We start from the raw sequence: 16,850 nt of genomic DNA, 5'->3' as shown, positions 1-16,850 counted from the left end.
TTATCTAAAAGGCAAATTATTTTAACTCTCTAAGCTTCATTTTTCTATTCTGTAAAACAGTGATAACTTCACTTACTTTGTAAGATTTTAGTAAAAATTAAAAATAATAGAGGTAAAGTATTGAGGATTCAATAGTAGATGTATAACATGTTATTAAAATGTTATAAACTCCTATAGTTTTTACAGATTATAAATATATAAATATTACCTCTACACTCAAGATGTGTAACACAAAGTACAGAAAACTTCGAGCATCCCATCAGGTGATCCAGGGCCCCACCCTGCTGATTCCGCAGATTTAAAGCACAAGCTGACAAGAACAGAACAGCAGCTGTGTGGGCACCTCATTTACGCGGGTCAGCATGTATTAAAAGCCTTCTCTAGGGCAGCAAAAACTGCCGAGCGAGTGTTCGCACTGTCCTCCCGGAACTGCATTTGCAGGACACAGAGGCCATCCAGGCATTCGGAGTGCACACGGGAAGAGCAGTGAAGTGAGTAGCAAGACAAAGCATCAGTCTAAACACTCAAAAGTCAAGGATCTCTGAAGAGTAAGAGCGGAGAAATATCTGTTACTCAGTATGTAATTTTCAGACTAAAATGTCTACCTTTAAATTGCAAGTAATGACCGCATGCTAAGGGACAAGGTCAGCCGCTTGTTCTGTTCCAATTCGCGGACATTATCCTGTGGAGAGCTGTCACCGTCCTCTCTGGGAACCACCCCTTGCTTCACCCCCTGCTCTGCGACTACAGGCCAGAATACCTCAAAGGTAGGGAGGAGAGAAAGCACATACCGGCTCCACTGTTCCACGGATGCCCCTATGGGCCATGAAAGATTTTTAGCCAGAATAAAAATTACTAGTAATGGAAAAGCAAATTTATTAGAATGCTGTTTGAGTACCACGACTAAATCAGACCAAAATGTCTTACTGAAATCATGAACGTGGATATTCAAAAATGAAGGAGATAAAAAAGCTTACTGAGAAAATAATTAAAAATCCTCACCCTCAAACAGCGGAGAACAATCACAGACGTGTGTACACTCCACATGCACACAAAAATGCTGACGGCGAACCGATGACAACATAAATGAGACAAGTTATTAACAATAGGTTAACACAGGTGAAAGAAATCCCTTCAACTATTCTTATAAACTTATTCTAGCTTTGAAATTATTTCCAAATTAAGAATTATAAAAAGAAAGCTAGAAAAAAAAAATTTCACCATAAAATAAAATGAAAGTAAAATTTCAAACTAGTTACTTCTTCCTCTTAAAATTCAAGGAAGACCACTCCAGCAGTATCATTACCCTCAGTAAGGGAGCGATCGAGAACTTGGGGAGTTTCGGCCAATCTGAATACACTCGTTCAGGACAGAAAACCATGGATTTTTTTTCTGACATAATTTAAGCACAATATGAATCTCTGACGGAAACAACAAATCAAATCTAACTTCATATAATTATATTGACCGGACATGAGGATGTACAAGGCGTGAAGGAACAACCGGCACACACAAATACTTGGTTTTCTCGCAGCATCTCCTCACACACAAAGCTACAACGGGAACGAGCGCCTTCTCCAGGAGCCCGCCCCTACCGCCCGGCCTCCCGTGTTTCGGCAGGGGCAGGCGCCAGTGTCCCGCGCAGGCGCCAGTGTCCCGCGCAGGCGGCGCCCGCAGACCTGCGGGATCTCCCGGGCGGCGGCCGCGCACGTGTCAGCACACGCGTTTCAGCAAGTCGGCTCGGCAGTCAACGCCCCGGCGCGCAGCTGCGTGTAGCGCCGCACACGGGCCGCAGATTTCCGAGGAGACACGAGACAAAGCTTCTACAGGAAACCGGTTTTGAGCGCGTGGAGTCATGAGGCTGAGGTACAAGCCTGGAGGCCCCTAAGCTGCTCCCTGAATAAAACTCAGCAGCCACGCGAGGAGGGAGATTCCAAAGGAGCTTCCCCTGAATCCTTGTTGGGGAGACGAGGAGACGGCGCGGAAGTGCCTGTCGGGACTTCGTGTGTCCGCGAGGCACGAGCCGCGACAGGCTCCGCTCGGAAGGCGACGGCGATGACTCGGGGCCTCGGAGCCTCCTCAACCGATGCAGGAAACCGGCGCGACAGTCGGGCCTTCACTGGTCCCAGGTAGATAGAACAGCGCTCGGAGTGACCGCGGGCGCCGTTGTGCATCCACGGCACGAGGGTTTGGACTTATTTTTTGGAAGATTTTATGAGAGCGAGCACGAGCGGGGAGCCCCATGCGGAGCTGGACCGCGGGACCCCGGGGTCACGACCTGAGCCCAAGGCAGACGCTTCACCAACGGAGCCCCGCAGGCGCCCCGAGGGTTCAGACTTGTTCAGGGATTAGGATGTCTTAGAATTAAATCCCTTTTCTGGTTTTTGTCATTTGTCACTTGCCACCAGGAGCCTCACCTCATGACTCAATCATTAGAGTATCAAGTCAGTCACTGGGTGTCCGCCGTCCAGCACGCCCGGTTTCCCCGACGCCACTCGCCGCACACGGGAGGATGAGGGACCGCGAGGTCCCAGCATCTCCCGATGCCACGTCAAGGCAGTTTGTCTTGTAAAGACCGGAAACTCGCGTTATGGATCTTCAGCGACCGCAGAGGAGTCTCACGGCCCGGGACGCGCCCTGCGTTTCGTGGGCGCGGACGGGCTGGAAAACAGGAAAGCAACCGCGGTAGACGACGACGGCTCAGTCCCCGCACGCACGCAATCTTCAAACGTCACCGCCGTGGTGCACTGTCACCCGATTCCCACACACGACTCCTCCGCGGTGTGCACGTGAGCGGGGAAGGAAAGCGCCCGTCGGTGGTGGCAGAGACAGGGACTCCAGGACGTCGTTTGAACTAATAGTAAGGAACCGTCTCCTCATGAGTGAGTGGTTCTTCGCGCTGCCAACATGTGTCGCCGCCGGCCAGCTCGCGCGCAGCGGACGGAGCCCCTGGAGCGCGGAGGAGGAACACCCCAGCGCGGTCCCCGCTCGCGGCAGCGACACAGGGAACAGAGCAGGTCCGGGTCTAAAATTCATGCTTTTCCAAAAAGTAAATAAAAAGTAAAACAAACGCAAGCCTGTCCGTCCTGTGCGCGGAGACCGCCTCCGGCTGTCAGACCGGGGGAGGAAAGCGGCAGAGCGAGGCCGTTCGCCGAGGGGACGGGCGTCACGTGGCGCTGGCGTGGGGACGCGGAGGTCCCGCGAGAGCGCAGCCCGGGAGGAGCGCGGACCCGGACAGACTGACAGACACGGGAGCTTATTCTGCTCTTCGGAAACGGTCAGTGACCGAGAAGAGGACAAGGGAAGCGGGGAGACCTCGCGAGCCCCCGGCGGCCGCCCGGTCAGTGCCGACCGCGGCGGCGGCGCGAGCAGATAGGAGACGCGATGGCCTCTGCGGAGGGAGAGTCGGCGGCTCCGGACCAGGAGGGCGGAGCGGGCGGGGCCGCAGGCAACTAGGAGGGGAGACGCCAACCGCAGGAGAGGCGGCCAGCGGGCGGCCAGCGGGCGGCCAGCGGGCGTCTCGGACCGCGCGGCGTGGGGCGGCCTGACGCAGGCTCCGGACGGCGGCGGCAGCAGAGGGACCCGCCGCCACGAGGTCGGCGGTTCACAGAGACGCGAGCTGCGCCGCCCAGAGCCAAGCGAGGACGCGCGAGGGCTGCCGTCCGCGGCCGTGTGCGGGGCGAACCCGCGAGGCGGCCGCAGTCCCGAGGCCGGGGGACACGTGCGGCGCCGCACGGACCCCGAGCCCAGCTCGACTCCGTCCTTCGCTCTGAGGTGCTACTAAAGTTCACGTCCTGCGAACGCCACACGGGGCCACGCGGGTACTTGCCACCATCGCGCCTCCCGGCCGACGGCCGCCCCTCCCGACACTTGGAGGACACAACGTACGGAACTCCACGCCGCTCTGCAGCGGCTCCTGTTCTGTGCAGATCGCTGTCCACAAAATGTTAACTAATGATTAAATAATGGAGCCGGAGAACTGTTGGTCACGTTCTGGAAAATTCCTACTTATAATCTGAAAACTCTGCAAATCAAAGCCTAACTTTTATAGTTCACAAATTACTGCCCTCAAATCAGCGTTTCCCAGAATGTGGCAGGTGATACGGGAGACGACTTTAAGTGACTCCTGAGTAACCCTGCTGTAATCCTTTTTGTCTCACTACGTATTTTAGTACACACTGAAACACGACAGACCACGACAGGATACTTCCCTTTTAAATACATTTAAGTTTTAAAAAAAAGTTTATTTGAATAAAAATATTAAAGGCTGCACAAATGATATTCAAATATTTCCAGTGATACAATAAACATAAACATAATAAACTGTTTTAGCAGGAGATTGCGCAGATTTTAATATCCAATAAACACAGTGACATTTTTATCAGAATTATTACTTTTTAAAAACTTTTACTTGATCTCAAGTTTATGGAGAATCAGGTCTATTTAGTCAGAATCAGTATTAAATAGAATGCTGATATCTAGAATGTGATTTATATTAGCTTGAAAATATGTCATCTTTCTATCGGATCTGCCATTTTCAGATCTTTAAAACTGATGAAGAAAAAGAAATTGTAAAAGCAGAATCAGAAACTACAGATTTCTGTAACATGTATTGAAAACAGCAAAATAAACTGGTACTTTAAATTAATTCAATGCTTGGATTCACATTCAAATTTTTACTTCAAAAAAAGTTAAGTACTGTTCTTGTAAAGGAAGTGAGTTAAACACATGTTGGGAAAAGCTAGAAATAAACAGTTCTTGTAAAATAGCCCATAGGGGCACCTGGGTGGTTCAGGGGGTTAAGCCTCTGCTTTCCACTCAGGTCATGATCTCAGGGTCCTACAATCAAGCCCCACATCTGGCGCTCTGCTCAGCGGGGAGCCTGTTTCCTCTCTGCCTACTTGTGATCTCTCTGTGTCAAATAAATAAATAAAATCTTTTTTAAAAAAATTGCCTAGAGTATGAATTCATTTTAAATTCAACAGGAAATTAATTAAGCAAGAATATATACCAAGGGCGGAAATTAGACCATTAGGTCTAAAGATACAGGAAAGATTGTTAGAAGTAGACTGAATATCACTGTGAAGGTCAGTGTTTTTGCTCTTGGCCCATTTTTGGGAGAGGTACCAAAATGTTAAGTTTCAAAGATAAATGTGTCTGAAAACAGTCCTAGATACTACATAGGAGTTTTATTATTAAAACACTTTCACTAAGCTTTGCAAATTTAATACGTTAAAATCTTAGTTTATGTTATCTCCATTTAAACTGAATATTACACATTTGAATATCACACATTTGAAGATAAATGTTAAGGGGTTTCACGTGAGAAAAATCTGTGTGTATCCAGATCTAATGAGGCAGCATCTATTCTGGAAGCAGGTTTTGTTTTGTTCAACACCTCCGAAAACACGTTCATATGTGGCACTGCACTAGCCCAAAAGTACAAAGAAGTAATGTGGTAAATAAACTTTCATCATGACATAGGAAAGGTCTGATTTCAGGTTTCTGATTTAATAGGTAAGGAAGGGCACTTCTTTCAAATTGGAGAGGCCTCTTCATCAGCAAATATTTCCACATTTTTTCCTAATACACAACATACAAATCTACCATGAAGTGAGTTAAAGTCAATTATACATACATGGAGTGAAGGTTTAATAGTGCTGTGTTTCCCACAACTCTAATGACTTCAAAACACATTATGGACTGGTTTAGGGTTAGAAAGAGACCAGGGATGCTGCTAAACATGCTACAATGCACGGAGTACCCTCTTCCCCCACTGGATGACAAAAAATGATCTGGTCCTTAATGTCGAAACTGCCAAGGTTGAGAAATTCTGTCCAAAACAAATCACCACGAAACATGCTTTTCTAAAACGTTAGGGTCAAAACAGGAGAAAAACACAGAAGGTCAAATAAGAGAGAAGATAAAATATAAAAGATCGGAATCCATTAAAAATAAAAGGTATTTTTAACATTTACATACGGCTAATATGAGAAATGCAAATATGGGGCCAAACTAGTAATGAGCAGAAACATACAAAAAGGAGAACCTGACAAGTATTTTTTTTTTTTTTTTGATTTATTTATTTGAGAGAGAGAGAAAAAGCAAGCAAGCACAAGGAGGGGAGGAGCCGGCCCGGGTTCATCCCAGAGATGAGATGAGGCCCTGTGTTAAACCAACTGAGCCTCCCAAGAGCCCTTGACAAGCACTTATAAAAGGAAAAAGGATGCCTATTTCTTAAACCATATTTCTGGCTTGTTGATGAGTGAACTGACTTTCATACAATTGTTTTACTCTCTCATAAACACGTTTCCCATTCCTCATAGATGCCAGACCAAGAAAATGCTAGAATAATTGGGGGAGACTCGTACTGAGCAGAGTCTACTCAGACAGACTGTCCAAAAAACAGTGACCGTGAACTCACAAACCAAATCTCTTTAATTCCAAAGATGTTAATCTCTTCCAACACAAGTTAAAAGAATATATATTACGATCCCATTTTTTACTTTTTTTTTTTTTTTTTAAAGATTTTATTGATTTATTCAACACAGAGAGAGAGAGATCACAAGTAGGCAGAGAAGCAGGCAGAGAGAAAGGGGGAACCAGGCTCCCTGCTGTGCAGAGATCCTGATGTGGGGCTCGATCCCAGGACCCCGAGATCATGACCCGAGCCGAAGGCAGAGGCTTAACCCACTGAGCCACCCAGGTGCCCCTCATTTTTTACTTTTTAATGAGTTGCTTGTAAATAGAATTTGTGTTGTAATGATGCATACTAAACTATTAACAGTTTTTACCTTGGAGGGACACAGATATAAGGGGGACAGGAATGTAAATAGTCATATTTTGCTCTCTAGATCTTGGCAGTATTTGAATCTTTTACAATAGGAATGTATCCATGTATAATTACATTTTTTAAAGAATGAATTTCCCCAAAAGCAAAATGCAAAAATTCTTCTATAGTCTGCAAATATTTAATATAAAACCTTACTTTACAGGAGATACAAACTGTTTAAAAGTTGCAGCAATAGCTTTAATCATACTCTTATAAAGGAATTTGCTAAAGAAATCCTAGAGTTTATTTCATAGGTTTAAAAACTTTTTAGAAAACAAGTATCACTTATAAATTATGTGATATATTGAGTTAAATTTCCATATATGGAGTTTACTGAAAGAAAAGAAAAACTGAACACCATCAGCACACCATCTTTACTACTGGGAATTTAAACTGACACTTTTATGTTGATACCTATCTAGAAACTAACCAACAGATACCATCAGCACATTTTTAAGAACTTAAAGATTCTCCTAACAATTATTAAAATTAAAAACAAACAAAAAAAAACAAGACAAAATTTATTGGGGCACCCAGATGGCTTAGTCAGTTAAACATCTAACGTTGGATTTCTGATCTCATGAGATCAAGTCCCACACTGGTGCTCAGTGGGGAGTTAGCTTGGGATTCTCTTTCCCTCTCCCTCTGCCCCCACCCAAAATAAGTAAATAAAAATGTATTTAAAAAGAAAAAAAAGTTTACCACCTCTGAAATGGATTCCAAACATGTTTCACAACTTTTCTGAGGGTTACTCAGCTTCATTTTAATTGTATATAAAGCAACAGTCAATGAGCAGTTAAAGAAATAATTTGAATTTTTTCTATCCTGTTTTCTTTAATTATGAGCAAGAATGACTGTACTTTCTATTTTATGACTGATTTTTCTCATTTATTAACATATCATTTTAGGGACAAAAATACGAATTAGGAGAAAATCGTAATTATTTCACCCCCTAAAATTTGGCAGATATCACAAACTTTTCTCACTCACCAATTAGGGTAATTTACAATAGACAAGTGACATTTTGGCTTATGCTGAAGATTAGCTAGCCAAGGTATAAAAAATGAACAATGAGAAAGTGGAAATGAAAACACTGGAATATTCTGAGATTGAATTGATCATAAAATCAATCTCCTTATGGAACTATAATTTCATTTACAAAAAAACATTTCTTGTTCCATCCAATATCATTTTCTAAGTGATATAACACCACAATACAAAAATAATACTTCTAATAGTTTATAGAATATTGTAAAATACATTATAAATAGGTTTTTATAAAAACACACTGCATGGTTTAGTTATATACTTATATAATTTGGTTTATTATTATAAGTTATAAATAAAATCCGTATCCTCAACTATTCAAGTAAAGTTACCCATTGATTCAAGTAGCATCAACTAATAAATCAAAAACAAATTCCTTATTATCATTAAGGGGCACTTTTCAATATATAAACATTTTTACAGCTTGCACCCAAATATGCAGAAATAAACTTGAAATAATGCAAAAGATATAAAAATAAATCCATGTAATTATTTCAACAAACACATGCAAAGCAAGTTACCATTAAATTCGGCTAAATACATTTCTTTTCAGTTATCATCGCTTCTTAGAATTTGTTTCCTAAATCGCCACCTAAAATACCAGTTGAATAGATAGTGTCATCTACATTTTGCTTCCAGAATAGTTTTTAAAAGTACAAACTCTATTTCATTCAATCTCAGAATATTCCAGTTCAACCTGAGAAGAAACGTTTTCTTAAGGACTGAAGTCCTCATGTGGGCATAACCACGTTTAGAATCTTATATAACCAGGAAAAGTAGGCCATGAAAAATCTTGTTCCTTCACATGCGGTGTGAGGAGGTATGAGATGGCCAAGGCAAAATTTTACAGAGCGACACAGCTCATGGCACAGACTGGAATGTTTCTGCGAACGTCTCTTACTACCGGCCCTCAAGTAACAGACAGGTTAATGTGGGTCAACGTGCAGCTGTGTCCCTGCCCCAGTTCATTAGCCAACATCTGCCGCTTTCTAACAGCTCCCCCCAAGGCTGCGCTTCAGTACACGCATGTTGGATGAGGCGTCCTTTCTCTTAAGGGAACCGGATCTTGAATTCCTTCTTTCTCCATTTACTCATCAAGTATTTGAATGCCGACGGTGCCAGACACTGGGAGAGGTTCTGGGTCCCTGGGAATAAGCAAGTGCACAGCAACTCCCGCTCCTGAAGGGCTTCTGTTGCAATGAGCAAGAAATAAAAGTAGCTTAACACCTAAATACACTATGATTCCTCATTCCTCCCTTTCCATTTGCAGAAAGAGACTAAGTAACTTGATCAGTTAGTACCAAAAATCTAGTAGAAAATTCAAGGGTCTACAAGTAAAAACACACAAAAAATGCCTCTACAGAAAGCACTACAAGACTTCATTTCAGTACTATACCCAAGAACAGTGTCTTACCATGTTAATTTATAAAGATCCTTTTATAATGAATTGTCTTCTTTATTTTCTTTTTTATGAAAAATTTTTTGAAAGAAAAAGAAAATGCCTTTGGGTATGTTTTACGGTTCTGATGAAATACCTGTGACATAAAGAGAGTAACAAATACAGGTATGCTGTTTTTGAATGACACTGATGAAACTAAAAAGACCAAAACAGAAGTAGGGTTTGAAATCTCCTTCAATGATCTTTTCCTCAAATCTGTATTCTTCTGGCAGAATTAGTTTATAAAAATCAAGTCTGATTTAATAAAAATGTTTAATAATATAACTATATTCAATATACAGATGCAGGTTTATAATGTTTGTCATGAAATGCCTCTCTAATAATATCAATATAACTGCCTAGTAACTAGTTTTCATTAACGTAGAAAAATTCATTTTGTCAAAATTGGTTCCATCTACTGACAGTTACTACTAGGTACTCCTACTTCAACCATTGGTTAAATTCAAGATGGGGTGAGACTCAGAAAAGCCCAAAAGGGAGTTACAAACAACAAGGAACTCTACAATACAGCTGTGGTTGCGTTTAAGCATGGCTTTGTGAAAAAGAACTGGAGAGATGCTCCTTGGAGAATTCAGGATAACCTAGTGAGGTCTGTAATATCTTGTCTTTGACCAAGGGTTGAAGTTTACTTTGCCCAGCCAAAATCCATATTCTGCTTCTGGAATGGAGCCGTGTGAACACGGAAGCGAAGCCCTGGTCAGCTAAACCAGCCCATTCTAGAAATGCCTGTCTTAGATTAGGTGCATTTTGGTCTTCTTGGTCCTTAGTAACACAAAATAGTTCTTCTGAAATATCTGGCAAGCCAGTCCTTTTTTATTCTACCCCCTGTACAACGATTTAGATCTCTATTACCTATTTCTGGGAGTGAAGATTTAACTTTGGAATGGAGACTCTGGATTCATATTTGGGTTCTCCTCAGTCTGTTCTGTTGCCTTTTCATTTTCTGATTCCTGTTTACTACCATACCAATGCTCTCAAAGGTCAGACCCAATGGCACTAACAATCACTCATGCCACCAACTTTCAAGTATGCACCCACATCCCAGGACTAACCCTTCTTTCCAAAAAGCATATCCAATTTACTGTAGTGCATTTCCCCCAAACGGTCCCCAATCACTTCAAACTCAGAAAATCCAAACTGGAATTCTCAGTCTTTTCCTCCAATCACATTCTTTGTCCCCTATGTCCTTGTCTTGGTGGAAAGTAGCACCACCATCTAGTCAGTCAATCAAAGTCTGCACGTGACCCTCTTTATTCCTTCTTCTTGAAATGCTCACACCTGATCAGCCAACATTCTACAAATGAAACATCATGCCTGTCCATCTTTCTCCAACCTCACCGTTACCTCTGACATGTGGGCCTTTATCATCTCTCATCTAGACCATTTAACATTTCCTAAGTTAGTTCCACACAGCTACTTCTCACTTCTTCATTCCTTCTTGCCCAAAAGCTGTGAGGTTTCATAAGTGCAGTTTATCAGGTTCCTTACCTCCTTTTTCCTTTACTCTCTTCCATCTGAAAACCTTGAAGGACTCCACACAGCTCGCGGTGACTGCACTTTGACAGAGGCACATGTGTACTCAGGGAAACATAGTATCCACACAAGGGGTAAACAAAGTCACAGGATTAATAGCCCATAATCCTGGAGGACTGGTATTGCCTCATTATAATTCAAATCCGTTAGTTTTACTTTAAAACAAAGTTTATTGAGTAGAAGTTCAGATTCAAAGGAATCTGAGACTTGTACTTGCCACCGGCATTCTACTTGCAACAGGCAGATTAACCTTCAGTCAACACTTCCTGGACATGGGAATGCTTTGGAGGAATCTAACACAGTAGCGGGCACAGGAGAATAGTTTGAAAACTGTTTTGAATAAATGAAGGTCTGTATGATTAAATGGAAAAACCTCTAGCTTTAAGCCACTTAGCACAAAATTACTGGCTCTCCCTTATTTTACAATTATTATTCCAGAAGACTGATCACCCCATTGAAACTTCAATTATTATCATGGTTGGACCTTATAAATCTTCTTACGCAATGTCTCAAGCTACAAAATAATAATGTGCTGATAGGAACTTTAATTATTTATTGATTCTCAGAGCCCTGGTATTTTCTTAAAAAGGAGACTAATGAAACCCAATGCTGACTGCTCTCCAAACCCAACACATGGGGTGAATTCAAAATCCTGGGGCCCCAGGAGGAGGTATACGAGAGAGAGATACATAGGAATCTGCTGGTGTCACTAAAGATGTTGGCTTTTATACTCCTCTGTGATATATAGGAGATTCATATTATTATCTTCAATTTACATTTAAGAACATAATCCCCCGAGGATCCCTAAACCAGGAAATGATGGATCCACAGGCAGGACTACACATGACAAGAAAACGTTTAGCGAGGGGCCAGGTTTACCTGTATCTCAGGAAGTCAGTAACTCATTGGGGTCTTCTTCCATAACGTCCCACAAACTTCACACTTCACTTCATCTTTCCTTGCAAAAGTCCAATACTTTAGATGTACTGAGGGGGGCAGAATACATAAGTAAAAGCCAAACAAAGCCTCGGTACATTTTTGTCTTGTGGGTTTGTTTGTTTTTTTTTCCTTATTTTTTTCTTTGTTTTCAAAATTTTAACAGGAGACATTTCTTTAAAAAGTATTAGGGGGAAAAATGTTCAAAAGCTGATTTTTGTAAGGTTTTAATTTTAATACCTTGAGGAAAATTTATATCTTAAAGACTTTTCCTGTGGTAACTGTTTTCACATGCAAAGTTACAAAACAAAACATAGCATGCTCTTAGCCCTTCATGGAAATGATGCATTTTAAACAGCAGACCTGAAAAATAGATTCTATCCTTGAGATCCAAGTGACTTTAATGCCTATGTAGACATCAAGAAGAGCCTCATAGACACAGGCTCTTCTCAGACCCAAAATAAGTTGAGTCCAGGCACATGTGGGTGCTAATGTGTATCCAGAAAACAATGCAGAAAATAATGACCTAAATGATCCAACTTATAGACCTCTAGTCACTGTTGACACAGTTACTTGTTCAAAACGAGCCAGATCTTGGGAGTGCTAAGAAAGATAAAGCAAAAGGGCCCAGATGGGTGCAAATCCGTTTATAATGCACTCATCCTTTCTCAGTCATGTCTCCTGCAGAAAAATTGTGACTCTGCCAGAAACCACTGCCAAATGATTTATGTTTCTCTGATTATTTCTTTTCTGTTCAGACGTCAACAATCTGCAGTGTTCCGCACTCACCTTTAATACTAACATGATCTGAAACGATGAAATTATACCTCAGGGTTCTCCTTCAAGTTCCTCCTGCCTCCATCCTAGTACATTACCTAATCAATTACTGTATATCTGCATATTATATGAAAAAAGTCAAATTACAAACTAGTGTGTTTTAAGTGATCCCAACTGTAATTTAAAAATTAAGAAAAATATCATTAAAATGGCCAGATCATTTTTGTTCTTTTCTACTCTTCAGCACTCTTAAACTTGTTTTGATAGCATGTACTATTGTGCAAGTGTTGATCTATATATGCCAAAAATGATAACAAGAGTTTTCTCCTATGTAATTTTAGGATTAAGGATTTCTCATGTGGTTCACATTAATATTTTATATTATAAATTTTCTCCCATGACATTTCATTTGTGTATAAAAAAGAACAAAAATTATTCTACAAAAGATCTCAGTTCAAATTACAGAATGTTTTAAACTAGTGTGAGTTCTCTTTCCTTCTTTCTTTTTATGGAAAATACACAACTTTTTGACAGAGAGGTAGTCAAACACATTCTGCACCTCTCCAGTCTTAATCTTTTCTAAGTCTCAACACACCACATTGAAATTATTCCATTTGTACTTATAGTTTAGAATACATTCATTTAAATAAATTAGCATATCTGTTAATCAGAATGTTTTTATATGTTATATATTTTACATATCTTATGTGTTTTAATGTTATATTTTACCATTCAATTAAATACAACAGCACGAAACTACACTTTGCATAATAATGCCAGGTGCCGTGCACCGACCGCCTACTAAGTGACGGTAGCGCACTTCATGGAACTGCCGTGTTTCATTCTCTCGAGAAACCGTGTGAGATTACTCTACGCAGCACCTTACAGGTTAAGGAGGAGAAGACCTATGCGATTAGACTGTCTGCTGAAGAGCATCCAGACTGTAAATATCGAATCCTATCTCCAAAGAAGTCAAAGCTCAGGCTTTTTCTATAATATAGAAATTTCTGCAATGTGTTACACTGATCATGCAAAACGATATGAGCTCCGGTGCCCATGTGTTTGAAGCTTCGCACACTCTAAACGTGAAGCGCTAACTCAGCAGCATACAGTATACAAAAGCAGGCTTACAGCATACGATCAGAACAGTACAAGCTATCGATCAACCTACTTTCGCAATAAAGTCTCATCATTCTCTCAAAGAAACTCAGTGTATCTGTGGGTGCTATTAACTCAATTGTATCCCCACCCCCAGAATCCCTACCTTGAAGACCTAACTCCCAATGCGACGTTATCTGAAAATGGGACCTTTGGGGGCATAATTAAGTTTAAGAGTCCTAAAGGGCGGAAAAATCATAAAGCTGTAATAAATACAATAATAAATCTCCAGTGGTCCTCGATATTCTTTGGGATCCTAACATGCTATCCTAGTCTGCACATCTTCTTATTCCCCACAACAATGGATGCGACAAGTCTGCGTTCTCACTATCCACCCCTGCAAAGAGCTGTCCCGCCAAAGGCTGCGCACCCTCAGTTCAGCGCCCACCACCCGGCACGACTTCATCATACAGATACTTGTTGGTCTCTCCAGACACTATTTGCCAAAACTGCTTTAAGTATAAGAAAATCTCTCTTGGAAGAAATAGTATCATTAAAATATCCATACTTCTCAAAGCAACTTATAGGTTCAGTGCGACTCCTATCAAAACATGAATGAGGGGTGCCGAGGCGGCTTAGTTGGTCAGACGTCTGCCTTCAGCTCAGCTCATGGTCTCAGGATCGTGGGATCAAGCCCCATGTTGGCCTTTCTGCCCAAAGGGGAGTCGGCTTCTCCCCCACCCCCTCCCTACTCTCTCTTTCCTTAAAAACAAAAACAAACACCCATAACATTTTCCACAGAAGAAAAAATAGATAATCCCACAATTTGTATGGAACCATTAAAAAATCCCAAACAGCCAAAGCAATTTTAAGAAAGAACAAAGCTGGAGGCATCATCTTATTCCCTCATTTCAAACTCTGTTACAAATCTGTAGTAATTAAAACAGCATGGTATTGGTATAAAAACAGACATGGGGTGCCTGGGTGGCTCAGTGGGTTAAAGCCTCTGCCTTCGGCTCGGGTCATGATATCAGGGATCAAGCACCACATCGGGCTCTCTGCTCAGCAGGGAGCCTGTTTCCCCTCTCTTTCTGCCTGCCTCTCTGCCTACTTGTGCTCTGTCTGTCAAATAAATAAATATTTTTTAAAAATAAATAAAAACAGACATATACATCAACAGAACAGAGAGCCCAGAAATAAATCCACACATATATGGTCAATTAATTTACAATAAAGGTGCGATAATACACAATGGGGAGAGCTTTGGCACAGCAAAGGAAACCATCAACAAAATGAAAAGGCAACCTAATTGAACAGAAGAAAATATTTGCAAATTATGTATCTGTAAGGGGTTAGTGGCAAAAATATATTTTAAAAAACTCATAAGACAACATAGCAAAAAACAAAAAACAAATCTAAGAAAAATGTGCAGAAAATCTGAACAGACATTTTTTCTTTAAGAAGACATACAGATGGCCAATAGGTACAGGACAAGATGCTCTACAGGACTGATCATCAAGTAAACACAAATCCAGACCACAGTGAGACACCGCCTCACATCTGTCAGAATGGCTTTAGATAAGGTAAGAAATACCAAGTGTTGGTGGGGGTCTCAAGAGAAGGAAACCCTTATGGACTATTAGTGGGAATATAAATGGTGTAGCCACTGTGGAAAGCAGTATGGAGGTTCCTCAAAAATATTAAAAACAGAAATACCACATGACTCAGGACTTCCACTTCTGAATATTCACCAAAGAAAACAAAAACACTAATCTGAGAAGGCAGCAGGCACCCCATGTTCGCTGCAGCATTATTGACAATAGCTGAGCTAGGGAAAAAAATCTACATGTCCACTGATACATAAATGTGGTATTTATATTTAATGGAATACTGTTTAGCCATAAAAAAAGAATGGAATCTTGCCATTATAACAACAAAGAGGGACTTCAATGGCATTTTGCTAAGTAAATAAGTCAGATAGAGAAGGACAAATGCCGTATGATCTCTTTTACATGTAGAATCTAAAAATAAATCACGAAGCTCATAGATACAGAGAACAGACTGGTGATTGCCAGAGGTGGTGGGTGGGGAGTGGAGAAATTGACAAACTGTTCTTGTTTTTTTTTTAATTTAAATAAATTGAATTTTTTAAAAAAAGTATAATGATGTACCTCCCCTCTTAAAGAAACCCTTTCTGTAGTAGAACCCAAGCCCCTTTTCAGTTTCTATACTATCTCTCCGAGTCTCCTGGCAGGGGGGACAAATACATGACCCCCAAATACGCCACTTTGGCACTTGGATTATTCTCAGCTGAAAGCAATGAAGACCCAGTAGACTCAAGACAAACTTTTACTTCTCCCTTAACCACCTAAAAGAATTTTTAAGGGCGTCTGGCCCCAAAAGAGGGCTATTATCAGAGGTAACTTTTTATGTGAAAGACCTTTCTGTATGGCAGAATGAGCGTCTAACTGCCGAACCTCTGTTCCTCTTACTGTCCTGTGAATAACCCTCCTCCCCTGTGAAGCCCCACGTCCCCATCCCATTCGTTAGCTTAGCATAGCATATAAACCTCAACTGACCGACACGTCCTTAGGTCTCATATTTTTTTATGAGGTGCCTATTAACTTACATAATTACCTTTTTCTCCTGTTAAATCATTTTATGTCAATTTAAATAACAGACTACCCAAAAGAACCAAAAAGGGTAGAGTAAAAAATTTCCCTCTCCTACACCACACACAGATTTGTCTTCAGGTTCTACACTTGATCTTAGCCAAAAGGCCGAGAAGCGATGTCTTCAGGTTCTATTTTAAATACTCTACTTCATAATTAAGTCATCAAACACGTGATTCTATCAACATGGTTCTCACCATCACCAATGACCTTTATGTCAAGTACATTAGACACTTTATCTGTGTATTTTTTTATTGATTTTCTATACCATTTAACACTATTGATCATCCCCTTCTCAAATCTTTTTTTTGTTTGTTTTGCTTTGTTTTGTTTTTTAAATGTTAGGGTGGTTTTTTTTTAATTTTTTATTTAATTTATTTGACAGACAGAGATCACAAGTAGGCAGAGAGGCAGGCAGAGAGAGGGGGAAGCAGGCTTCCTGCTGAGCAGAGAGCCCAATGTGGGACTCGATCCCAGGATGCTGGGATCATGACCT

General features: G+C 41.2%; 1 protein-coding gene and 1 pseudogene across 9 annotated transcripts in view; both read right to left on the bottom strand.

Moving 5' to 3' along the window:
- GULP1 (GULP PTB domain containing engulfment adaptor 1) overlaps positions 1-16,850 on the bottom strand; it is a 263,779-nt gene that overhangs the window by 230,551 nt on the left and 16,378 nt on the right. The window lies entirely within an intron of this gene.
- Positions 16,381-16,474, bottom strand: LOC125096495 (uncharacterized; annotated as a pseudogene).

Source organism: Lutra lutra, chromosome 3 (genome assembly GCF_902655055.1).
Source record: "Lutra lutra chromosome 3, mLutLut1.2, whole genome shotgun sequence".
NCBI classification, from domain to species: domain Eukaryota; kingdom Metazoa; phylum Chordata; class Mammalia; order Carnivora; family Mustelidae; genus Lutra; species Lutra lutra.
This window is presented reverse-complemented; position numbering and strand designations above follow the sequence as displayed.